This window comes from Pithys albifrons, chromosome 2 (genome assembly GCF_047495875.1).
Source record: "Pithys albifrons albifrons isolate INPA30051 chromosome 2, PitAlb_v1, whole genome shotgun sequence".
Classification (NCBI taxonomy): domain Eukaryota; kingdom Metazoa; phylum Chordata; class Aves; order Passeriformes; family Thamnophilidae; genus Pithys; species Pithys albifrons.
Window position 1 is genome coordinate 91,361,220 of NC_092459.1, and position 22,664 is coordinate 91,383,883.

Consider the following 22,664-nt stretch of genomic DNA (forward strand, 5'->3'; position numbering starts at 1 on the left):
TATGCGACACACTCTTTCCATATCCTAACCCTTTGCCAGTGAGTGAGATTTCCAAGAATGCTGCTGGCAATATACTTGTCAAAGTTGGGTGCACTGCAGAGTCTAAGTCTGTCGGTCATAGGTAACAGTTTTTGTCACCCCTTGAACTGCAGCAGCTAAATCTGACAGTGATGATCAAGCACAACCTTAGTAAAATAACATTTATATTTACTATCTGATGATGAATGCATGTCCAATGCTTTGAAAATGGAAATGTCTGCAAAAATGAAGACTATTATTTTATCTAGAAATGTGTTCTGTGGCATCCTGAAGAATATTCACATTTCTTATTCCTTTTTTTGTGCACGTGCAGAAGTTCTTATGAACTTTCAGCTATGAGTCCATATGGGAAAAATTTCATTGTGAGAAGAAGGCTTCCATTCTATCCTGAAAAAGAGCTGCAAAGAAGTCACAGAAAACTACAGAAGAAAGTATCAGTCATTGTTTGGAAGCATTGTGGCCTATGGAAATGGAAACCAGAACATGGATTTGCCTCCAAATTTTATAAGCTTCTAGAAACACAAATGATGAGAAACAAATGCAAAAAGCTCAAAAAAGCAGTGGTTTCTTAAAAAAAAATCTTAAAGCCTTGTTGCTTTTATGATGAATGGATCTGGTGAAAATTATATTAATTATCTCAAATATCTTCATTTAAACAGGTAGTGCTATTCCCAATATTTTTTGTTTGGCACCTAGATTAGTGTTACTCTTCTCAATGGCTAACAAAGAAGTTATTAGCCACTGGAACAAATTACGAAGAGGAACAGTGAGCTTCCCATTTGTCTGCAAACTGAGAGTGGATGGTATGCTTCAGCAAACAATGGAGACACAGGTGGGTGAAATTATATGGTTGTACTACAGAGAAGAGAATATGAAATATTCTATGAAAAATTCTATGTGCTCCTTTCTAGCTTTAAGAGCTACAGTCTTTAATTTCACAAATACCATTACAAAGAACTGCTTAGAAGTAGTGATAACTGTAGCACCAATCTGAATCCATCTCCTGATTTGTGATATATTATGCAAAAGTATTAAAAAAATAACAGACTGTAACGTTTCTACATGCTTCTGTCTAAAGGAAACAATCTTCTGTGGAGAGAAAGTACTTCACCCAACAAGCCTGTGAGGTTTACAGTGAAGACCTTTTATTACACACAGCACACAGTTTATATAGGGTTAAGGCTACATTCTTTTGGCTAAATTGAGTCTTACACCATCAGGCCACAACCTCTAATTGGTTAAAATCCATATCTCACAAGTCCAATGTTTATATGAACTCATCCTCGATGTTTTCAGGTCCAGCTCTGGAGTCTTGTGTGAAAGTCGAGGTGTTCTCATGAGAAACTTCTGGGGAGTCGTTGAAAACTCCTAGGGAGTGTTTCTCCCCTAACGAGCAACAGCAGGTGTGTGTCCTTGTTGCTTGTTAGCTGATATCTGCTCTAGTCTCATGAAGTTGATGCAGACTGGATCGTTCATAAGCCCATTTTCTGAAAGAAACCCCTCAACATGTGTCATTAGAAGTCATATTGCTAGCATAATTTTACAGTATTAGAGATTTATTTTTGAGGAATAAAGAGACCCTTCCTCTTCTCCAAAAGTAGTGATCCGCCAGTTGAGAACAGCAAAACCATTTCCCCCCTCCTCCAGATTTCAACTGTTTTGGGGCATTGGACACTGCAGAAACTTAGATCTAATAGGACAGTTGAAAGCTTGGTACATCTGTACCTGAACGAACAGCTGGACATGAGAAGAAATAGTCCTTCAGTGCTGAGTGGGTTTGGCAGCACAGCTAGGTTGTCCTAACTGATCCTAGAACATCTGAAAAAACATCATGATATAGCTTTTCAACTATTGTAGAGAAAATAGATGATTTTGTGTCCAGAATGGATATGCATAATTCCAGAGGGAGCTTTTTTATGTTTCAGATTGTAGTCAGTGGGTTGTTTCTGCGTGTTTAAACTTCTGTAATGGCTAATTTCTTCTGCATACATATTTTGTGTCTCAACTGTCCCTCAGCTGGAAGGCTGTCTGGGAGACATGCTTTAGCCAAACAGTATGTCAGTCAGGTAAAATGATGGGAGCACAATATAGGAGAATCCAGAGGGAATTTGATAGTTTGTCACAAGGAGGCAATCCAATTGCTTTATCAAGCAGTATTTCCCGGTCTTAAGTTTCATAAATTTATGACCTGCAGTGATTCAAATGAGTTCAACTTTCTCATGCTACTGTATTTTCTGCATTTCTGAAAAAATGATTAGAAAAGATGGATGCTGAAAAAGAAGAGTGACCTCTGATTGCTCTTAGGCTTTTAAAATATTATCCTTCAAAAAACCCCACAACCCAGTTTGCTGTAATAGTTTCAGCATCAACAGTCACTAATCTATTTGCCATACAATAGCCACAGTGAAATATAGGTGGATATACTTAATACTTTGATTTCATGAACCTACAAGAACAATTTGGGATTGTCTTGGTTGAAAGAACTCCTCCATTTTAGTTCCCTAAAGTGTAGCTGTGTAGTTTTCTTCTAAAAACTATAATAATATAAATAAAATTAAGAAGTCTCTAAACATTTGAAAGGTTGGAGAACTAGACTATGTTTCCATTCATCAAGGAGGTTCTCAAAAGCAATTTTTTTAGCCACACAACAAGGAAACTGGGAAGAGCTTGAACTGCTAATGTCCTCTTTGCTGTGTGGATATAAAGAAAATAGCTTTCTTGTCCCACAAGGATTCTGTTGATTTTGAAATTTTAGGCCTGGCAAGGGACTCAGTGAATATATGAGTGACTTAAGAAACAAACAAACGTGTTTCATTTTAATGCTGACCTCTTTTTTTTCTTTTTTTAACCTTTTAATATAAACTAAATTAAGTTTCAACAGGAGGAGATGCTTTTAACCGCAAAGCCAAGACTTTTTGTTTTAAAAATGTTGAAATGACATATTTCTTGAATTTCAAAACCTGTTCCCTCCCCCCCTTTTTTTTTTTGTTTTTTGAAGACAGGAAGCTGTTCTGGAAATAATTTCAGTTTTGATGAATTGTTGGTTGTGACCATATCTCCTCTAAGAAAGGCCTGTCCCCACTTCCAACTCTAAACCCACGCTTCCAGTAGCTTCCAGAAGTCTAAGGTATGATTGTCTTAGTTCCCTCACTGATGCATTAGAATGAGACGTAGATTTTGGGCAATTACCTTCATCCACAGGTGTAATAAGACAACAGTGAGAGTGTTGTGATTGTCTCAACAGGGATTCTTCTTTCTCTACTTGAGATTGTAATGATTATGTGTTTTGTGTTTCTGTGTTCCACATACATAGGGTTCACAATTTGTAAACACGTACATAACAGTTACATGTATGTTAGAAATTAATTTCATAACACACTGAGTGCTTTTTTCCATTACATCTGTCAAGAGGCATTGTATTTCTAAACTGAGGTCCACGCTTGTGTTGATGGGACAAAATCTGATGCTTTTGGTGAAAGTTTATAAATGAACCTTGCTGTAAGAAGTCTGGATGTCTCTTATACCTGGAAAGAAACTGTGGATTGTTTTTTTCCAGCTTTGATGGCAATATTAGTATATATTTGTATTACTTTATCATGATCTGATGAATGGATCATGAGTTCTGCTGGGGAGAAACTAAGGTACCAAATGCCCTGCAGCCAGAGGAGCTGATCTGCAGCTGGACGAGGCCCCAGTGGTGGAATGGCTGGGTAAGGGCTGTACAAATGCTACAAAAGTGCTTACTTTTCTGTCCTGCATGAGAGGAGAAATCCAAGTTGAAGTGTTCAGAGCTCTGAAAAGAGGGTTTGGTTCATAGGTGTTCAATAAGAAAGTTATCAAATGAACCAAAGGGGTTTCTTCCTGGCTGGAACAACAAAGCCCTTGCTCTTGTCAGGCTATTGCCTTCCCTCCTCCAACTAAGCACTTCTGTGTCATGTCTGCCAGTTAGTAAATGGGTGATACCTAATCTGTGCACAAGGTACTGGCATTTATAATAACTTTAATAGCTCATAGTCTTGGTCTTAATATTTTCAAGTGTTTTACTGATATTGCATAGTTTACTCAGCTATACTTCCACTGGTACCATTAACATGTGCAGCTTTAGAGGTCCCAGAGGGGCACAGCAGATCTTGGTGTCATTGTTAGCACCAGTGATATTAAAGCAGGGCAGAGCTCCAGCTTCATCTGCAGCCCCACAGACTGGCTTGGTCTTGGCCTGTTCCCATTCCCAGGGTGGTGCCAGGGGCTGGGGCTGCACCAGTGCCCCCACTTGCCTGCACCTGACTGGGATGGCAGGACATGCACTTGCTGGTGAGGTCCTGCCCTGCCAGGACCCTGGGGAGCTGTCCAGCCCTTGCAGTACTCTTGCTGCAGGCAGCTGCTGTCCCACATGGCGCCCTGACACAGTTTGTGTAGAAGTACCACCACCGTGTCCAGGCAGCAGATACAGCCTTTTCTAGGAGTATCCTTGTGAGGCACCATTGACCTCCAGAAGGAAAGAACTCCTCTGGAAGATGTGCTGTCCCATGTTCTCAGGGATGAATCACACTTCAGATGAAAGAAGGTATTGGAAAGTACAGGTTTATAGCTTTTCAGGTTTGAGAATAACCCTAGTCTTTTATTTCAGGCTTAAATGAGAAAGAACTGAGAATTCCTAATGCAGATATGATCTTTCCATAACATATCACAAGTTTTCCCTCAAAAATGGTCAAGGCCTTGTGTAGGGATTCCTGGCTTCAGTGGGCCTTCCAGTGCATTGTTGAGTCACATTGTGTTCCAGCACAACCCATTCCAAATCTCCAATGGTGGCAAGGATACACTTGTAGATACATTTGCATCCTCAGGTCTCTCTTTACTCTTCCCTTTCTCATCCCCTTCCCTTCCCCTTTCCTTTACTTTCCTTTGAAATCAGAATAAATAGACTAAGGCCCATCTGGAGACTGATTAACATTGTCTCTGGGGTCAAGATGTCTTTATTGCTAGACAGGTGAAGGCAAATACATGGTCTCCACTGCAGCGTGTCTGTAAATCCCGAGGAGGAGGTATTATAAGGAACACTCTTCTGAACTGGAGGTTTTAACAGTGTTCTCTGCAAAGCATCAGCACTCCTCTGTAGTCCCAGAGAGGAATGGTGCCTCAAGATGATTCAAACAATTGTTTTGAAAGATGCAGCCCATTAGCCTTCCAGCCTCGGAAACCGGAGGTCTTTTCTATTTTCTGTGTCAGGACCTCCTTCCACCCATATTGCAAACTGGCAATGCACAAAGAACAGCTAGTGGAATAGCCCATTAGCCAAATATATAACCAAAATTAAATACTCTACTCCTATACTAGCTTTCATTGTAACAGCACATTCTGAATTTCATCCCTTTCTGTCTGTGCTAATCAGTAGCACTCTTTTGCTAACCAGTTCATTTTGCATTGTTTCAAATCCCAGTTTTGAGGCATCAGACCAGTGTTATTTTTGGACTGACTGAGCACCAGTGCATTGTAGAAGATCAATGGAGATATTTTGGCAGTGGAGTAGGAGCAACGGGGGCTTGTGGTGCTGCCCTTTGCACTTGGAGTTGAAGCAAAAGTGGAGACTTGTGACGGGGGCAGGTCTGTGCTCCTCTCTGTCTGGCACAAGCAGTTTGTGTTTGAGGGCACAGGAGATTTTGTCTTCCTGTGCCGCTCAAGCACAGTGAAAATGACTAACTGCCCTTTCATTTTGAAACTGAAAAGGAAGCATTTCAAGTTGTGGTTCTGCTGCTAAAATTTGTTTCAATGGCAATTCTTTTTTTCTAAATCCTGATGATCATTTGATTTTTCTGATTGTGTGTTTGGAACATCTGCAGACTAGGAACATTTCAGCATCTACTATCTGACATCAGTTCTACTTACTATCTTTCTTCATGACTATGGAATGAGTACTTCTCTATAAAATGAAAAATGCTTCTTGTGCACTGTTAAATGACAGTTTAAAAAAGGCAATTATTTGAAATCTAATGGTAATGGCGTTTAACTGCATTGTCTACTTGCCTGACTCCTGGTAGTGTCCTGAATCTACAGCTACATAAAATGAGTAATAGGTGTCATAGAAACCTTGTTGAAAATAATATTGCCTCTAAACATCAAATAACCTGCCATAAGTGTAGTCTTAGTACTAAACTTATATTATGATCCTATACATGTCTTGTATTCTTACCGTTGGTTCACAAGTAGGATTGGTTTGTTACAGCCTCATCTTGTCACTGCCTTACTTAAATAGTATATTAAATATTGTATAAATACTTATGCATGAATGTTATCAATAATAATATGCATCCTAAGAATTGAAATAGAATCATCTGGTGGGTTGGGTTGAAAAGGACCTTAAAGATCATCTAGTTGTATTGTAGAATACAATAAAATGACTTTATTAATCCAGAAGGCATATAACATTTAAGTACCAGCCAGAAGAATGGGCAGTGCTGATAAATAGTGTAAATAGTTAGGTCGAATTCTTTAATAAGGTAAAACAAAAGCACTGGATTCCAAATAACTTTATATTCACTACATTCACTGATAAATTATGCTCCTGACTGTTTCAGATATTTAAGCAATCTTACATATATCTAGTACAAGCTGAATACAAGACCTTTCTGTTTTTAGCAAATCATATGCTTAATACTTCAAGAAAGAACTAGTCTTTTTGTTGGGACATGTTTTTTTCCCCACCTTTGGCAGTGTGTCTTCTATACTTCCACACTCAGGTTTGTTGTTATCCGAACAGATACCTACTAGTATCATAGATTGGTCCCAACCTGACTTCATCATATCTCAGCTCCTGCCTTCATCTTAAATGCTTGCAGGGCAGCTTAGGAGTTTGAGTGAAGAAACCTGTTGTTTGTAATGCAGCTACGAAGGACAGCATTTCATACTGAGTCACAAGAAAAGAAGATTTATTAAATTCTTAGGAGATGTTACTTCTATGCAGATTTTGGAAAACTGAAGGGAAATAAGTAACTTTCTCTCCCTTTCCCCCTGGAGCAAAGAAGTTAGACAGCTGCAAATGGAACAGGCTGAAGCCATTTTGGAGATGGACGTTGAAGTTGTACGGCATTGATGGGATTGTTTAATAAGTATTCTCTCTTTCATTACATGAGGTTTTGCTTTCCTTGGATCACACAGATTCTGTAAAAATGTAACAAGCTACTATTCTGAATATGCCAAATAAGAAACAGATGGATCTCTTTAAAGAACAGTCTATCAGTAATATTAATGGGATCTCATGTTGAGGAAAGGCACCTCCCTTTCCTTACACCAGCCCTCTTGGCCTGAACAAAGAGGGTCTTCTAGCAATGACTTGCACATGGCAAAGGAGAGGATGGAATTATAGACAGCTACAAAATGAAGCATGGCATTTTTTCTCTTCTTGGAATGTATTTTTAATGTACTTGGCTATTACACACAAGGCTTTTTGTGATGGACTGATTTGAACACAAGGCCTGATCCTGTTGTCAATGCCTAGTTTACACCACAATTCAACTGGTGTAACTCCATTGTCTCAGTGGAGATCCTCTGACTTCAGTGGGATCCTCCCCGATTATTACCATGCAGAGCTATATTCATGTAATTAAGGCAGAACCTTCTGAATAAAGAAAATTCCAGTTGGTGTGACATAGAGTAGGATGTACATAATACTCTTTAGACACCAGCTTAGCATTCTAGATTAGAGCTGTGTTTCAAGTTTTGCATTATCTTTTTGCTTTAGCAAAATGTACTCTCCTGTTCTCTTGCCTTGTGTTACTTTTCTCAATAAAGAAAGCTGAGTGATATTAATGACTGGGTACCTCTTCATCTTCATGGACACATCTTCTTATAACACATAACACATATATTCTGGTGCTATATACTATCAAAACCTGACTTACCTGCTGTACTGAAAGCCAGAGTAGCAGCTTCATAAATAAGTATGCCCTTTTGAGGTCATTAGAAATTCATGAGAATAATTGGTGTGCCACCCCTTAGGTTGCCTGTGAGACAGCCAAGTGAATAAAGGCAAGTGTAAGACAGATTCAGGGGTTCTTATAGCCACTCTGGCATGGGCAAAGCATGTGATTAGCACAAAAGATGCACTTCAGAACAAATAATGAAGCTGAGATATTTCTTTAATGTTCTTATTTTCTTGAACTTGGGATATTTCCAAAGTTGGGTGGATGGGTTGTACAGTACTTGTTTGTTGATTAAATGATAACCTAGATAAAGCACATACTTACTGTTACTTTAATAAAAGAAACAAGGCTCACATTTAAAAGGGAAATATAATACAGTAAACATCCTTTTGTACTGGCCTACTTATTTTTCTAAGCTTGTTCCAGGCTCAGATATTTGCGTTCCAAAGTAGAATTTTTGCAGGAGTCTGCAAGTTCTGTAATACCTTTTCCAGAATCTGTTGAGTGAGCCAAAAGTCTGTGGTCAAGTGGCCATCTCAGTTACAACTCTTTATTGAACATCTAATGCATAGGCTTTAAGACCCACAGACCCTTCTCTTCCTGAGCAAAGCTCTTGAGCTTTTTCAACTTCATCCTAGCCCCAAGAAAAACACCAGAAAGTGAATCCAGTCTTCACCTGGTGATGTCTATGAGTCTTGGATGTCTGTGATGTTTTTTGGTTTAAACTATTCAAAGTATCAGGATTTTTTAATTTGATTTTTAAACAATCTGAAAGCACAGGGAAAAGCATTTTCAAAATTTAATCCTATTTTCCTTAGAGTACTGATTTTTTAAATTAGTTATTGAAGTCTTGTTAGGATTTTCTATTCAGATTTTATCACCTTGAATGTGTTTTAGAATAATTTTTAAGTAAATACTTGATATACATCTGTCTGATCTGGTTCTGTAGCTGTTATTGCCACTGTAGTAAGATTACTTGTAAACACAGTAGAGATCAGAATAGAGGTAGATATGAGTGCCACTATCCACAGTACAGTACTGAGAGTAATTATGTCAAGTTACTGATCTGAGAAGCCCCACTCAGTGATAGCTCTAGTCGGTGGTTTGGTTTATTGTAGAATTTCAGTGTTAAAATGAATATGTTCCCTTGCTACCTTGTGACCTGTCAGAGGACTCCAGATGAAAACACCCTTTTTAGAGAGGAGAGATTAGATTAAGGAGTGAGAACTGGTGTGAAAATAAATTGTATTTTCTTCATAAAGAGGTCTGTGTTCAGGATCAGTCTGATGTGAGGCTACAGGAACCTGGTGACATCATACTTAGACCTGCCACAACAGCAACCATTACAACCTACTCCAGGCCTTCTGCACATTTTTCCCCAACATTCCTGGGATCTTCTCAGGTGTTTTAGATAGTGTAGATTAGGGACATTGAGATAGGCTTCCTGTAGGAGAAATGTTTTCTTCCTTTGTACCTGGAGTGAATGAAGGAAGCCCAACGACTGCTTTGATGCTCTGCCATGGTAACTGTGGGCTGAACAGGCCCCAGAATGAAGATAGAGTGTCAGTGCAGTGGAGAGAGCAGAATTGTTTGCCATTATCTTGAAGGGAAGAAAAGAGTGCATGTGGAAAATTGCCTGAGGGTTTTGTATTTGATATTTTATTTCCAGAACACCAAGTTTCCTGGTAGCACAGGCTAACTTCTATTTAGAAATCTTCCTAGAAACATTCAAAATGGTTTGTCTTTACAGAAGATGAAGATTTCTTAAAAACCTCAACTCCTGCCTGATGGGCTGTTTGAGGTTTCAGAATGTATGTAGTTTACTTTTGTCTTGAATTAGAACAGAGTCAAAAGTGTTTGCAGAAAAAAAGTTTGAATTGTTTCTATTTGATACTATCAGATCAAATATAAGAAAACAAAAATTCTTTCCTTTCAAAGAAGAAATGCTGAATATTTGATGATGACAATATTAATGACCTTTGAAAATGCATTATAAATCCAGGGCAATGTCAACATTGGTATTAGTGGTGGATAAGTTTGTTTAAATAGCATTTAAAGCAGCTTATTCATGAAACACAATCTTTTGGATGTTTAGAAATGTCTTATTATATTATTATGCTTAGAGCTTATAGTTATTATACTTAGAGCTGACCTGTTGCTCATTTAGCTGGAACTGAAAAGTTGTTCCTGCAGTCTAGTATATTTGCTTTGAAGGAAGAAAGACTGGCAAAAACCAGCCTTGCTCAGAACTTTGTTTCCAGTGAGGAGATATGTATAATGTTCAGGTAAACATCCAAAGCATTAGGCCTTCTTCATCAGAATGATGTTATAATGGCATGTTGCACTGTCAGTTATAGCCAAAAGAATCCTCGTTTAGTGTCTCTGAACAATGGTGGTACATATTTTGCAAAGAACAATGCTGGCCATGCTGATCCATGGGATAGTCATTAGTAGTTTGATTAGCATTGTTCTGAAATGTGATTTTCCAGCCAAACCCTAACAACTTTCCCCTCAATCCCCCTTTGTGAAAACTATTCTAAAACTCTGTAAGGCACAATGAAGTTTTACAACCATTTAGTGAGCACCCTTTTGTTCTTCAGTTGTGTCTGTACAGTAAGAGGAAATCTGCAAAGTGGTGAGCACCCTCATCCCCCTATTAACTTCAAGGAGCAGCACCAGAGTTTAAATAGATTTTAATAATTCTTTCGAAGAACTTTCAATTCAGAATTATCCACATAACCTTATCAAAATGCTCTCTTTTAGCAAAGAAGGAGTGTGTATGTTTTAAACAAAAGACACTATGCCATACTGACTTGCAAAGCCTGGGTGATTCCATGGGTGCAGCTCCCAAACAGAACCACTACCAGGCTTGGTACTGTAGCAAGAACTTGGTACTAAGACATGTCTGAATCTGTGCTTCAGCAATGCTGGTGGATAAAGTGTTCTTTTACTTGTTGAGTTTGGGGTTAATTAGTGTGAATGATTGCTTCTGTAGTCAAATTTTTTGTATCCAAGGACAGTAAAAGAGGTAAACCATAAAGAGAGCAGGCTAATACCTTCTTCAGATTATGCAGTACATTAGGATTGAGATTTCCCTGCTTTCAGTCTGTTGCAGAGGTACTAATCATCAGCAGCAGGAGTAGACCTGAGAATTATAGGATAATTCTTATCCCTTCTGTAACACCTACATGTTTCTACAGGTTTGCAGAAAATGAATTTTTCTGCAATGGTTGATAAAAATATAGGTATGGCTGTATTATACTCTGATTTTTAATCATGTGAGGTGAAGATGAATAAGGAAGCTATAAAGAAAATTTAGCTTTGCCTCTGTGTTTCAAGACTGTAATAATTACTGAGAATGCTAAAAGATGTGAGTGGCACATGAATCACGGTAGACTGAGCATTTTGCTGGCAATTCCTACAGTATTTCATCCCCAGAATTTTTATCATATGTTGCCACCTACCTGGTGTTGACTGAAGACTGAGCATGATAGACACCAAAGATCACCTCTGTGATCTCAGTAAGCCATTTTTTCTGTCTTCTCTGGCCCAGCCTTGTGATACTTCCTGCCAGTATCCCTGGCATCATTTCTTGCCTTTAAACTTGTGGTCCAGCTAAAGTCTGTGCTGCAGTGGATGCTGTCAAATGACATGTTTCAGCAGATGAAGCATAAAGTCATCCTAGCATATCTCAGAGGTTCAAGTCCTGATCCTTTTCTGACATGCAGTCCTTCAGGATTTAGGAAGATCTACAGGTGAGAATAATATTTTTCTCTTAATTTGGAAAACTTCAACAGAAGGATCAGGATTTGAACTGTTATCCCAGAGTCAGAACAATGCCACACATCTAAGATTGAGGGCTGCAAGGAGATGCTAGGATTTTGGTGTAGACCAAACCATGGTGTTGGGCATGACCTTCTTAAAATCAGTTTCAAAGGCAATCAAAAGGGAGCAGGAAATGCAGCTATGATTAGCTAAAGTTGTCCATGACTAGAGGATGGGAAATGAAGAAGTGAAAGACAGAGGCAGTGGGCACTTAGCCCTATATTTATTTGATTATATCAAGGCAGCACTGCTATAATGCTGTATGTTACCTCTTGTGTAAGGCTGAAAAGCCCTCTGTTCTTCATGAAGTTAAAAGAAGCTTTTTTCTATTGAAATCCTGCACAGACAGAAAATGAAGGCTGCCTTTCCTGTTGCTGAGAAAACCTTGCAAACCCTGATAACTGATCTTTCAGTATTTGCTTCAGTGCCAATGTCTTACTCATGTGTCCTGTGTTGGCAGACACAAGACAATTATTTGAGCTGGAAAGCAAGAGCAGCACGCATGAGGTGTCTGTTTTTCGGGATAGAACCTGGGTTTGGCTTGTTACAATGTTAAATTATGAATATTAGTAATGTTTTGAAACTGCTAAACTGAAAACTTAACCCTGCTAAGGTCTGTGAATGAAAGATCATGCACTGGTGAATTTTCACTGTGGTGCTTCATGGAGCAGGTGAAACAGGGAATTTGCAACGCGTTGTTAGACTGGTTGTAGGGTGTCACAACTATTTATGGAACATCACTAGCCTTGAGTAGCTTCCATGCCTAAAATACAATATTGAATAAGAGTGATATACACACTAACAATCCTGTAAATATGTCCCCTTTCTTGTTTCTGCCTGGACAGATTGCTCTGACACATCTAGATTGTAATGAATGCTCTTGTCAGCCTTTGTATATAAGTTGCACTTGATCTCTGTAGGGATGCATAGATGTTGGGACCTGTGGTCCTCCATGTTCTGGGCATTTAACCTCTTCCTGTCTGAAAACTATGTCTGAATATCTACTATGCCAGCCTGCTTCCTTCAGATGCCCATAAATTGAGACATTTACATGACCGTGTTCATGGATTACATGTGACCAAGTTTCAAATCCTTTAAGTCATGGCACTGTTTTGGCTTGCTGTCTTGCATGTAATCTTCAGTGCCTGTGGTTTGGTCTGATAATAGTTCAGGGTCCTGATGGTCCACGTTGTATATATTGTATGTAACTCACCCATATAGCCATGCTTCTCTCTTTCAAATCCTTGATCCAAAGGATAAGGAGATTGCTCTGGGACTACTCACAAAGTGAAAACATCAAATTTTGTACACTACATATGTGACCTTATAGTGATCACAGAGATAAAGGCATAAATATGGCCATAAATAGGTTAAAGCTAGAAGAGTACTGTGGAACTGTTACCTCTCTTGCAGGAGAGCTGCACTCTGTAGGTAGATGAAGGTGGTAGCAGCAGTATCCAGTAAAAAACAGCATTTTTTGCTCCACATGGAATAATAGGAAAGGGAGCTTAAAATTACTTACAGAGGAAGTGGGACATCAGAAACATAATTTCAAAATCTTTCCTGACTGGAAAAGGGGAAGGAAGGCCTCTGGTTCAGTGCAAAGGCAATTCAGGGCATAGTGAAGTACACAGATGATCACAAGTTTTTCCAGAAGAAATGGGTGTTCTGACTTCGTCTCAGATTTAGACTGAGTTAAGTCTGAGCTGCCAGAGCCAATCTTTGGTTATGGATCAGCAACCCCTTTTAGGTCATTTTACTCAGGTTTCTATCACTGTATGAATCAGACCGTATGATGTTATCTAAGTATGAACATCACCCTCACACAAATCTTTTCAGCAGCCCATAAGCTTGTCAATCTTGGCAAAGGTAACTGTTGTGATGTCAAAAAGGCATAGCTTTATTAGGCTATGTTAAAATTGGAAGGGATTTCTTTTCAATCAGTTAGTGCTGAAGAAAAAAAAGCAAAACCCGTGTCTTCCTCCGACACAGCACACCATGTACTTATTAAGGACAAAGTGTGTGCTGAGTGTCACATTTCAAACTTCAGTTGTTTTTGCTGTTGCCCTATTCAAAAACAAGTATGGTTAGAATTTCATTACAATGGGAGAAGTGTGTGTGTGTATATTTGTTTCCCACTGTTCCATAGCACAAAATCTGTTGGGAATTGGCTCATATTTTAAAAAGATGCACTAGTGTTGTGTTTGGTTTTTACCTTAAAGCATGGAAAAATCAGCTTCAAAAGTGGATAAATGTATGAAACTAAGAGGCTAAGAAAGCAATTATTTCCCAACTTTGACTAGTGTTGGTGCTATTACTGTGATAGTTGGCTGAATTCTTCAGCTAAGGATCTCAAAGTATATAAAATTAAAGTTATAATTAATCTATGTATTTCTGGAGACTCACCTGAGATCAGGCTGTTATGGGATGTAGAGTGTTACTTCTGTAAGTAGCTTAGTGGCTTTTGTGTTTCACTGCAGGCATCTTTTTGTGGCTAGATATGAGGCTTTTAGGGCTCTCTTACATTATTCCAACCACATTACGTAGGGTGAAAGGGTTCATGTACATGTCTAATTTGACAAGATAGATGAAGTGAACGAACCAGTCTTTATTGTTGAGATAGGGAAATGAGGTGAGGGAGACAGATGCCAAAGTTCAATCAGATAGATGCAGGCTAAGAACTGAGCCCATGTCTTACAATTCCCTTAATGATAAGAGAAAGTATTTCTGTTTGGTTATGGCACACTGACACAGGTAGTGTGCTGCACTTAAGTCATGTCTGTTAAAGTCTTTTGGAATTCCCCTCTCTCCTCCCTTGCCTATTCACAGTAAAATATATTTGCATTAATAAAGATTCTGCAGTGCTTTTGTACTATATGTACAGGAAGCTGTATGAGTGTCTGGGGACCTTTTGACTGGATCTATAAAAAGTCTGTGTCAATAAAATCCTGTCAGATCTATCCTTCAGTACTGTGATTACAGAGAAGGAAAAAGAAAGGTATTGCTCAATGTGACTGCAATATTCCAGCGTGTAATCTTCTCCCATGTGGTCATGTTTCCTCAGATAAGAAAAATTGCTGCTCTGGTGTCAGTGGGGATGGGGTCACTGAATGGGAACAGGAGCGTTTTCATTTTTTTCACAATGGACAGTTGTTTTGTGTGTTTTCCTGACTGGATAAACTACGTCCATGGTTACTGAGCAAAGTTTATTTCTGTAGGAAATAGGTAACCATGTTTGTGCAGTGAGGGTATCAGAACACAGAGGATTTGAAAGAAAGGGTCCAGAGGTCATCAGCAGAGGGGATAGGATGAGGAAATGCAGTGAGATATATCGTGTGGATTCTGGCATATACTTCATGGGATGCTTCCTTTCAAGCACTGGTGAGCAAGAGGGGTGAATAGAAGCTCTTTGATAACACAGCAGCAGGGTGAATTCATTTCAGGACCAGCTCTTCACCTTGTAGAAAATAGTGCAACTGATTTATGCCCACAGAGGATTTGGCTTGAAGCTTTAATTGCTTTCTTGGCTAAGTTCTGTTTTCCTTATGAGTGCTCAGACTATCAAAAGAGTGTTAAATGTTGTATTTCACCAAAACCTCTTGCTCCTGCCACCCTATTTGTTCATTATGTTCTCTTGAAGTATTGCTGCAGACTAACTTTATTTCTTAGCTCCAATAAAATATGTGTCCAGAACTACAAATGACTTTGTGAATGCCAACAGCATTCCTAAATTGCCTTTCCTTGTTAAGTGACCAGTGGAATGCTGACAGGCTATAAATGTAGAGTTGATCTTACTAGATAATTTATGCCATTGCTACACTCTTTGCATTCTGTGTTTCCACATTAATCTTCAGCTTTCTGTGTTGCTTCTGATATAAGTTGTGCTGTGACCTCATGTACCATTATTGCCTAGAGCACCCATTAAACTGTGACTGCAGCTCACGTAGATATGAGTGTGAAGCTGAGTGCTGTGGAGAGTGCTCTGAATGCTGGTGCTCAGAGTAGACCTAAGCCCCTGCCCAAAGTCCGAGATGGAAACTCAGGCAGTTGGTTTCTGCTGAGTGCTATGAACTTATCCTGCCTAAGTTAAGGATCTAAGGACCTTCCAAATTAACATCTACTCGAACCATATTTGCTTTTCAATACGGTGTAGCTCATTCAAGAAGAAAGTGATAGTACTTTCCTCAAAGGACTGGCAGAATAAAAGAATAGAAAAAAATTGTGAGAATGAAAAGGGGTATTTTTTACATTGTTTTTTGCAGGTAAAAATCCAATGCATGGAGAGACTGAATGGTTCATGTAGGATCATGCTAAAAAATTTGAAATGTGTTGTTAAATTGAAATTTCAGACCAGCATCTTAATGGCAAGATGTGAACTACTTTTGTTTCAATGTTGCTCTCTGCTTCTCATGGGCCTAAGTGAATCCAAATTTTGGTTCCACTTGAATCATAAATATTTGGGGTAGAAAAAATGGCTGTGGAAATGTCAGATGTGACTGTATCCCTGGCTGCTTGTTATCACATTTCTGACCCAGGGGGTGGAATGGGATGCAAGAAAGTTCCGCATTTGCCTCTGTGCAGAAGCCAACTCTGTCTGGTTAACCATGGAGCTGATTACCTAAGTGTGACTGGCCGATGTCATGGTGAAGGAAGCAAAAAAAGCATTCCCTGAGACCATTTCCATTGTAATATATAGTAGAGTACTGTCCAGTGGGCTAGAAGAAGAACGTACTCATTAGAAAACTCACCATTACATTCCTTATATCCTCCCAAAAACCTTCATGTTATTAGACCTTTGAAATATTTTTAGAGGGGGAAGAAAGGTATGAAATTGCACATCAGACTACACTTATAGTAGCATATCATTTTTGCATGGGTAATGTACCTCTCTGATCTGTAGCAGACTCTGTGTGTTACCTTTTTACTCACTGTGTGCATGTTCATGGCATTGGGAAGCTGTAATGCAGTCTGACACTCAATAGCTTGTGTTGTACAATCAACTCACTACTCTTATAGTCATAATAATGCCTCATAGATGCAGCAAGTTTTAATATAGCACAAAAAAGTAAGTGATTCTCACAGCCCGCCCGAGGTGCTGATGGAGGCTGCAATTAAAGAAAGTGAAATTAGGAATAAGAGTAGTTTTTTTGTTCATATAGTCCATCTGATGGAAGCAGAGAGATTGGAGCTTCCATGTTACTCATCAGCATTTTCTTTGATTGACACTCCTCGGGCTAATGCCAGCTGAAGTTGTGTTGCCTGAGTGCAGGAGGATTTATGACGATTTGTGTTACTTATCATGGATTCGCTGCAAATAAATGATGGATATTCAGCATGAGGAGGAGGCAACTTAAAGGGGAGACCAACAGCAGTCCCTCAGTGCCTATATGAAGGTTACTGAGAAAGTGCTGCCAGATTATGCACAGCAGCGCACTGTGAGAAGAGACCCAAGAGATATGTATTGAAACAAAAGAGAAGCAAACTGTACACTTGAAGGAACCTGTTCTCCATAAGGGCAGTCAGGCAGTAGGAAAAGTGCCCAGAGGGGCTATGAAGTCTCTGTCTTTGGAGGTTTTCAAGACCCAGTTGGTCACAGCCCTGAGTGTTCTGGTCTGGCTGGAAGGCAGACCTTGCCTTGAGCAGGACGTTTGTCTAGAAGCACCCTGAGGTTCCTTCCAACCTGAAGAATTCTCAGATCCCATTGCAACTTGCATTAAAGAACTTTGTAATGTAATTTCTTGAGGAAGCCTATACATTTTGTTTTAGTGGAATCATACATCTCTTAGAAACTATTCCAGTTTTGATTAACTCTATCCTGTTATACCTACTTTGTTAATTATGATTATGCTTTAAAAATAAAAGATAGCAGCTCAAAATTCTCCACACCAAAGCTCATAGTAAAACTAAAAACCTCCTACCCCTTTTCTCTTCCTCCTTCTCTCCAGAAATGACCCAAGTAGAAGTTAAAAATGCCTTGACTGCTAAGTGAAATATGAATATATACGATGATATTGATGGCTCCAATCTTTGGTTCCATTTCAGTGTTATTAGTTTGTGCCCTTAAATTAAATGTATTGTCTTTTGTTCTTATTCAAAGAAGGTTCTGCTAAGTCCACGGGACACATCTTATGAAATATAGGTTAATTATGGGCCACAAGAGGCACATTATTTTCCAGACATACATTAGGCTGGCATCTGGAAGTTCCCATCATCTCATTTTAGGGATTAATACTAAAGACTAACCAATTTTTTGTATTCTTAGAAATGCTATATTGCAGAAGTGAAGTTGCCAAAAATTACAAGAAGAGAATAAATAGCATGATATTGTTCCAGAATATCTATTAGGAATTCAATGAGTAAAATTCATGCTAGAGATTCAAGCAAACTTTTTATTTTGGTCTTGAATTGATCTAATGAACATGGCTCAGTTTTTATTCACCATGTACAAGACTGGGTATTTATTGAAGTAATGAGAGAGAGGATAAGAATTTTAAATCTTTGGCTTGTTTTTGACATTTGACTGGAAGAAGAACATGAAAGGAATCACATTCATATGGTATTTGAAAGAAGAATAGTGTTATATCCTGTCACCTCTGCCAGCTCTGTTTACCTAACCCCTAAGCTAATACCGGTGATACCTCAATAGCACTATTCTTCTGGTAAAGGAGGATTTAGGCAAGTAGGCATGGCAGAAGTAGCTTAAATTTAACTTGTTTATCCCTACACCCTGAAATAAATTATTCTTTAACAAAGGCACATCTTCAGCCTTTTTTTTTCATTCTCAGTAGTATTTTTCTTCAACTATGTTAGGTACTTAGCAGTGAAACAGAACCACCAGTAACGAATGAATTAATCTCATGTATTTTAACTGTTTAAAAGTTGTACCTATCTGAAGCATTGCTTTATCTCCTTCTAAAATTGAGGCAGAGTAAAAAGTCTTCTATGAAAGCTGTTCATCTCATCATAGTTGATTAAGATTAATCCAGTTGATTAAGTTTGTTCACCTTTTAGTTATTTAAGGTTAAATAAGATGAGCCCCACTATATGTACTGACCTGTCTAGGTGGATCTGAAGTAAATTAAGATGGTATTCTAGTATTCAAAAATAGCTTGTGAGTCATTACAGTATGTTATGTAGTCTAAGAAGCTTACATTCTCCCAGCTGTTAAAAATCACAAGATTTTATTGTCTAAGGTAGCAATCATCTGTTGCAATTTGTGTATTGTGTAGCAGGTTCTTTCCTGCTCAACAGCTTTCTGAGAAGTCATTTACTTTACTGTGCCACAAAGTGGAATGCAAGCCAGCAACATAAATAACATATAATACTGCTAGTACATACAAACCTATCAGTAGCACACCTTCAGCTCTAACCTTTACTGTATCTAATGTTTTTGGTCCTGTAGTAAACAAAGACCCTTTTGTCCGGGCAGCCAATAAAAATTGAGGAGAATCACTTATATTTTTTGCAGAAGGCACTGAGATTAGCCAGAGCAGAAAAATACCAAAGTGTCGGTCCTGATTATACAAAAAATATTCAGAACAAGAATTTTGCTTTTATACCTGTATCTTTTGTTTTTTTTTTTTAACGAACACATTGTTTTTCAGAAATAAAAGATCCCAAACTGAGTTACAGTCCTAAACACACTTGTACACCAGTTGCCACAGTCTCCTGATCATATATTTAAGGTGGATCTTTTAGCAGGGGTTACTGAGCCAAAGACGAAGTGACATCAAGGGTGGTAGAACTATGCAGTCAGAACTGCAGCTGCAGAATTAATATAACTGATGTGTCCTCTGTCTAAGATCTGAAAGATTTATAAAATGGGTTAGTGGTTAGTTATAAAATGGGTTAAAAAGGGTTAGTTATAAAAACTGGCACTGCTGACTATGATGAATATGCTGCTTCAGTGACACAAGCACTGAGAGAAGTTTTTTTTCACCAGTGTTCTGTTCTCAGGGGGAAATATCTGGACCTTGCTCATGGTCAAGTGCCTGAGAGGCATGAATGACTTGCCCTATATGAAGTAGACTAGTTTTGTTATTTTTTTAACATCTCTCCAGCCAACTTTGCTTAGAACAAGACAAGGCTCCTCTTCTGTAGGCCCCCTGTGTATCACAGATGAGGCAACCCCATGGTTCGTCAGTGTGTCAAACTTGTGTTTGACTTATTTGCAGAACTTTAGTCCCCTGGTTTATGTTGCCAGTAGGTCCAGTTTTCAGCAGACTGTGCTGACTCTTCAGATGTTTTAAATAGAACAATACATTATTCATATGCCATAATACGAATTCATGGCCCTTCCAAAAAGGAAATTACTTTTACCTACTTCTAAGACTTCTCCCATTGAAGAAAATTAAAAAAACCACTCAGAGATGGTTTTAATTGCTTGTGACTCAGTTGAGAAACTTTCAAGAATGAGTTTCTTTTTGTAATGTAACTTGAGAGCTCATCCATTGAATGTAATTATGCAGTATGATGGATTGAGAAGTATACATGGAGAGCTATATAAGATGGAGATGACAAAATAATGGTAATAAAAATCATAGTGCTTGGGTTATGTGATACTTCCTCACAGTAAATCACCACACTGTCACTGTCTTTTGTACAGACTAATGTAACCTTGTCGCTTCTTGTAGTGTATCTTTAGTGGACAGCATGCATTGCCTCTCCTCTGGACTTTAGTGTACCAATGGCTTGGCTGCATGCTTTGGAGCTCTTTGCAGCTCTTTGGCACCTCTGCAGAGTGACTGCAAACCTGCATCCTTGGGGTCAATGTGCCACCCCTCTCGTCTGTGAGACTGAGTGGTAATTTTCACAGTTACGGAGACTAGCCATGCTCCAGCTCTTGCCCTGCCTGGGGGCTCAGCTGGAGCTCAAGATGAAGCCTCCAAAGAGCTGTAAAGGCCGCTGGGCATAGGCCCATGTGTGTAACACCATAGTGACCCAGATTAGGCTCTGAAGTTGTTTACCACTAATGAAACCTCCATGACTTTTTCAATACAGCGTTAGAAAAAGGTTTTTATAGATTCTTTAACACAAAGCAAACACATTTTATCAGTCACATGAATGAATGTGTTTGCCTGTCTAAATTGCTGTATGGTACCAGGGCAGTTCCTGTTAATCTGTAACTAGGAGGCTGGCTGAAGAAAGAATCACTTTGACACCTCATTGGGGTGTTCTCTGGGGCCTGCCAAGGAGGTGAATGGCCCACATGTTCATAGGAGGTAACTAATAGAGGTATAGCTTCAAAGAGAGAACAGGAGCACTTCTGAACTGAGATATGTGGGGAGGAAGGGCTTGGTGTTGAATATTTTCTTTCCTGAGTTCTAAGTTTTGCTGTAACTTAAGAAACCAGACGACATGTGCTTTCCAGACTCCCTGGTTTTGTCTAGTGAGAAGAATCCCACTCTTCTGTTTCTCTTTTCCCACCCTATTCCAGATGTGCAGGCCTGTATAAACCAGCAGGATTCCAATTATAATACTTTCCCATTCACTATTCATCCAGTTTTTTCTTGATGTGAAAATGAAATGTGACCCAAAATAACCCAGCTTGGGGGGTGGGGACATGGGATATGGTCTATCATTACGTACATGTGATTTATTTTTTCCTAAGCTTTTCTTTTTCTTTCTTTTTTTTCTTTTTTTAAAGTACGAAAACAAAACAAAACCCCACAAACAGGAAGAAGAAGAAAAAATTGGATATATTCAGGAGAATCCTATTCAAACCAATGGCATCTGAGGACAGGAACTATCTCCTAGATGGAACAAATGAGCAAGACTGATACATAGTGATTAATCATTAATAAAACAATATCAAGAGCCATAGTGGTGAGACTCAGAAAAATGACTTCTGAAAACAATACCAGCAGTCTTGCTAGGAAGATACAGATGAACAACAATATAAAGACCAAAACCTCTTACACTAAGTCCTGAAGCAAAATTTTCGTTCTGTATCATCAGCTTTTCCAGAATAACAAAAATATGCATTGTGTAGAATAACAGAAAAGGAAATCTTATAGTATTTACCCCACTTTAATACTGAGTAGTGGATTTTAAGTCTGTTCTGTTTCTCCTTTCCAGGTAAGTTGTCAGGCAAAATGATTGCATTGCTTTTTGTTGTACGGTTTCTACATCAGAATTGGTATGTGCGGAATTTTCTGTGCTAACCAAACAATATCCAGAGGAAAGCTGAGGTATAAGTCAGGAATGTAAGTTTATTTCAGCTCCTGTGCATTTCCCAGAAAAAAAGGAGTGTATTTTGAATACAACAGGAGACTGAATAAAGGTATGAAGTATTTGAAAAAAGGGCCAGAAAAGGCCCGAGACAAGAGAGTAAAGAGCCTGATAAAGCCCATGGTCATCTAGCTTCAGAAAAATTGATCAATTAACTTCAGTTTGAAGAATGTATGGTTGGCTTTCTTTTGCTTTTATCTGAAAACCTCTCAAGATTGCTTTCCTACAACAGTCTTTTGGGTCTTGCTGAAGATCAAATCTTCAGAAAACTTGTTCAAACTGAGTCAATAAAGGAAGTGGATTTGATTTTTGTCGCTAAATCATTGTTAGAGGAGTTTTGTTAACAAAGTTACTGCTTAACAATTAAACTCCCCAGGATAAATAAGAATGTGCTGAACTATTCTGAAGAAACTGTTTTCAAAATCACCTCTTTCAAATGACTTTGTGTCTTGGGTGTGGATAGCACCTGTCCTGTGGCAGAGCTAATTGCTAATCTTGCAGACAATGCAAAGGTTTCAGGAGATCCAGAGGAAAATGTGTCCTGATGTAAAGCCCAATGGATCCAACTAACCTCAAAAAGCAAGGTACTTCAGGCAAGGTTCTCAACCTCAATACCTCATTTTAGTACCTGAGCAGGTACTGGCCCTTGGAGAG

General features: G+C 38.8%; 1 long non-coding RNA gene across 1 annotated transcript; it reads left to right on the forward strand.

Annotated features, from left to right (window-relative positions):
- The first annotated feature begins 256 nt into the window (after window positions 1-256).
- Window positions 257-22,637, forward strand: LOC139668440 (uncharacterized). Its single transcript, XR_011697059.1, has 3 exons — window positions 257-871; window positions 3,042-3,166; window positions 21,427-22,637. It is a non-coding gene; the product is annotated as an uncharacterized lncRNA (long non-coding RNA).
- Window positions 22,638-22,664: the final 27 nt, after the last annotated feature.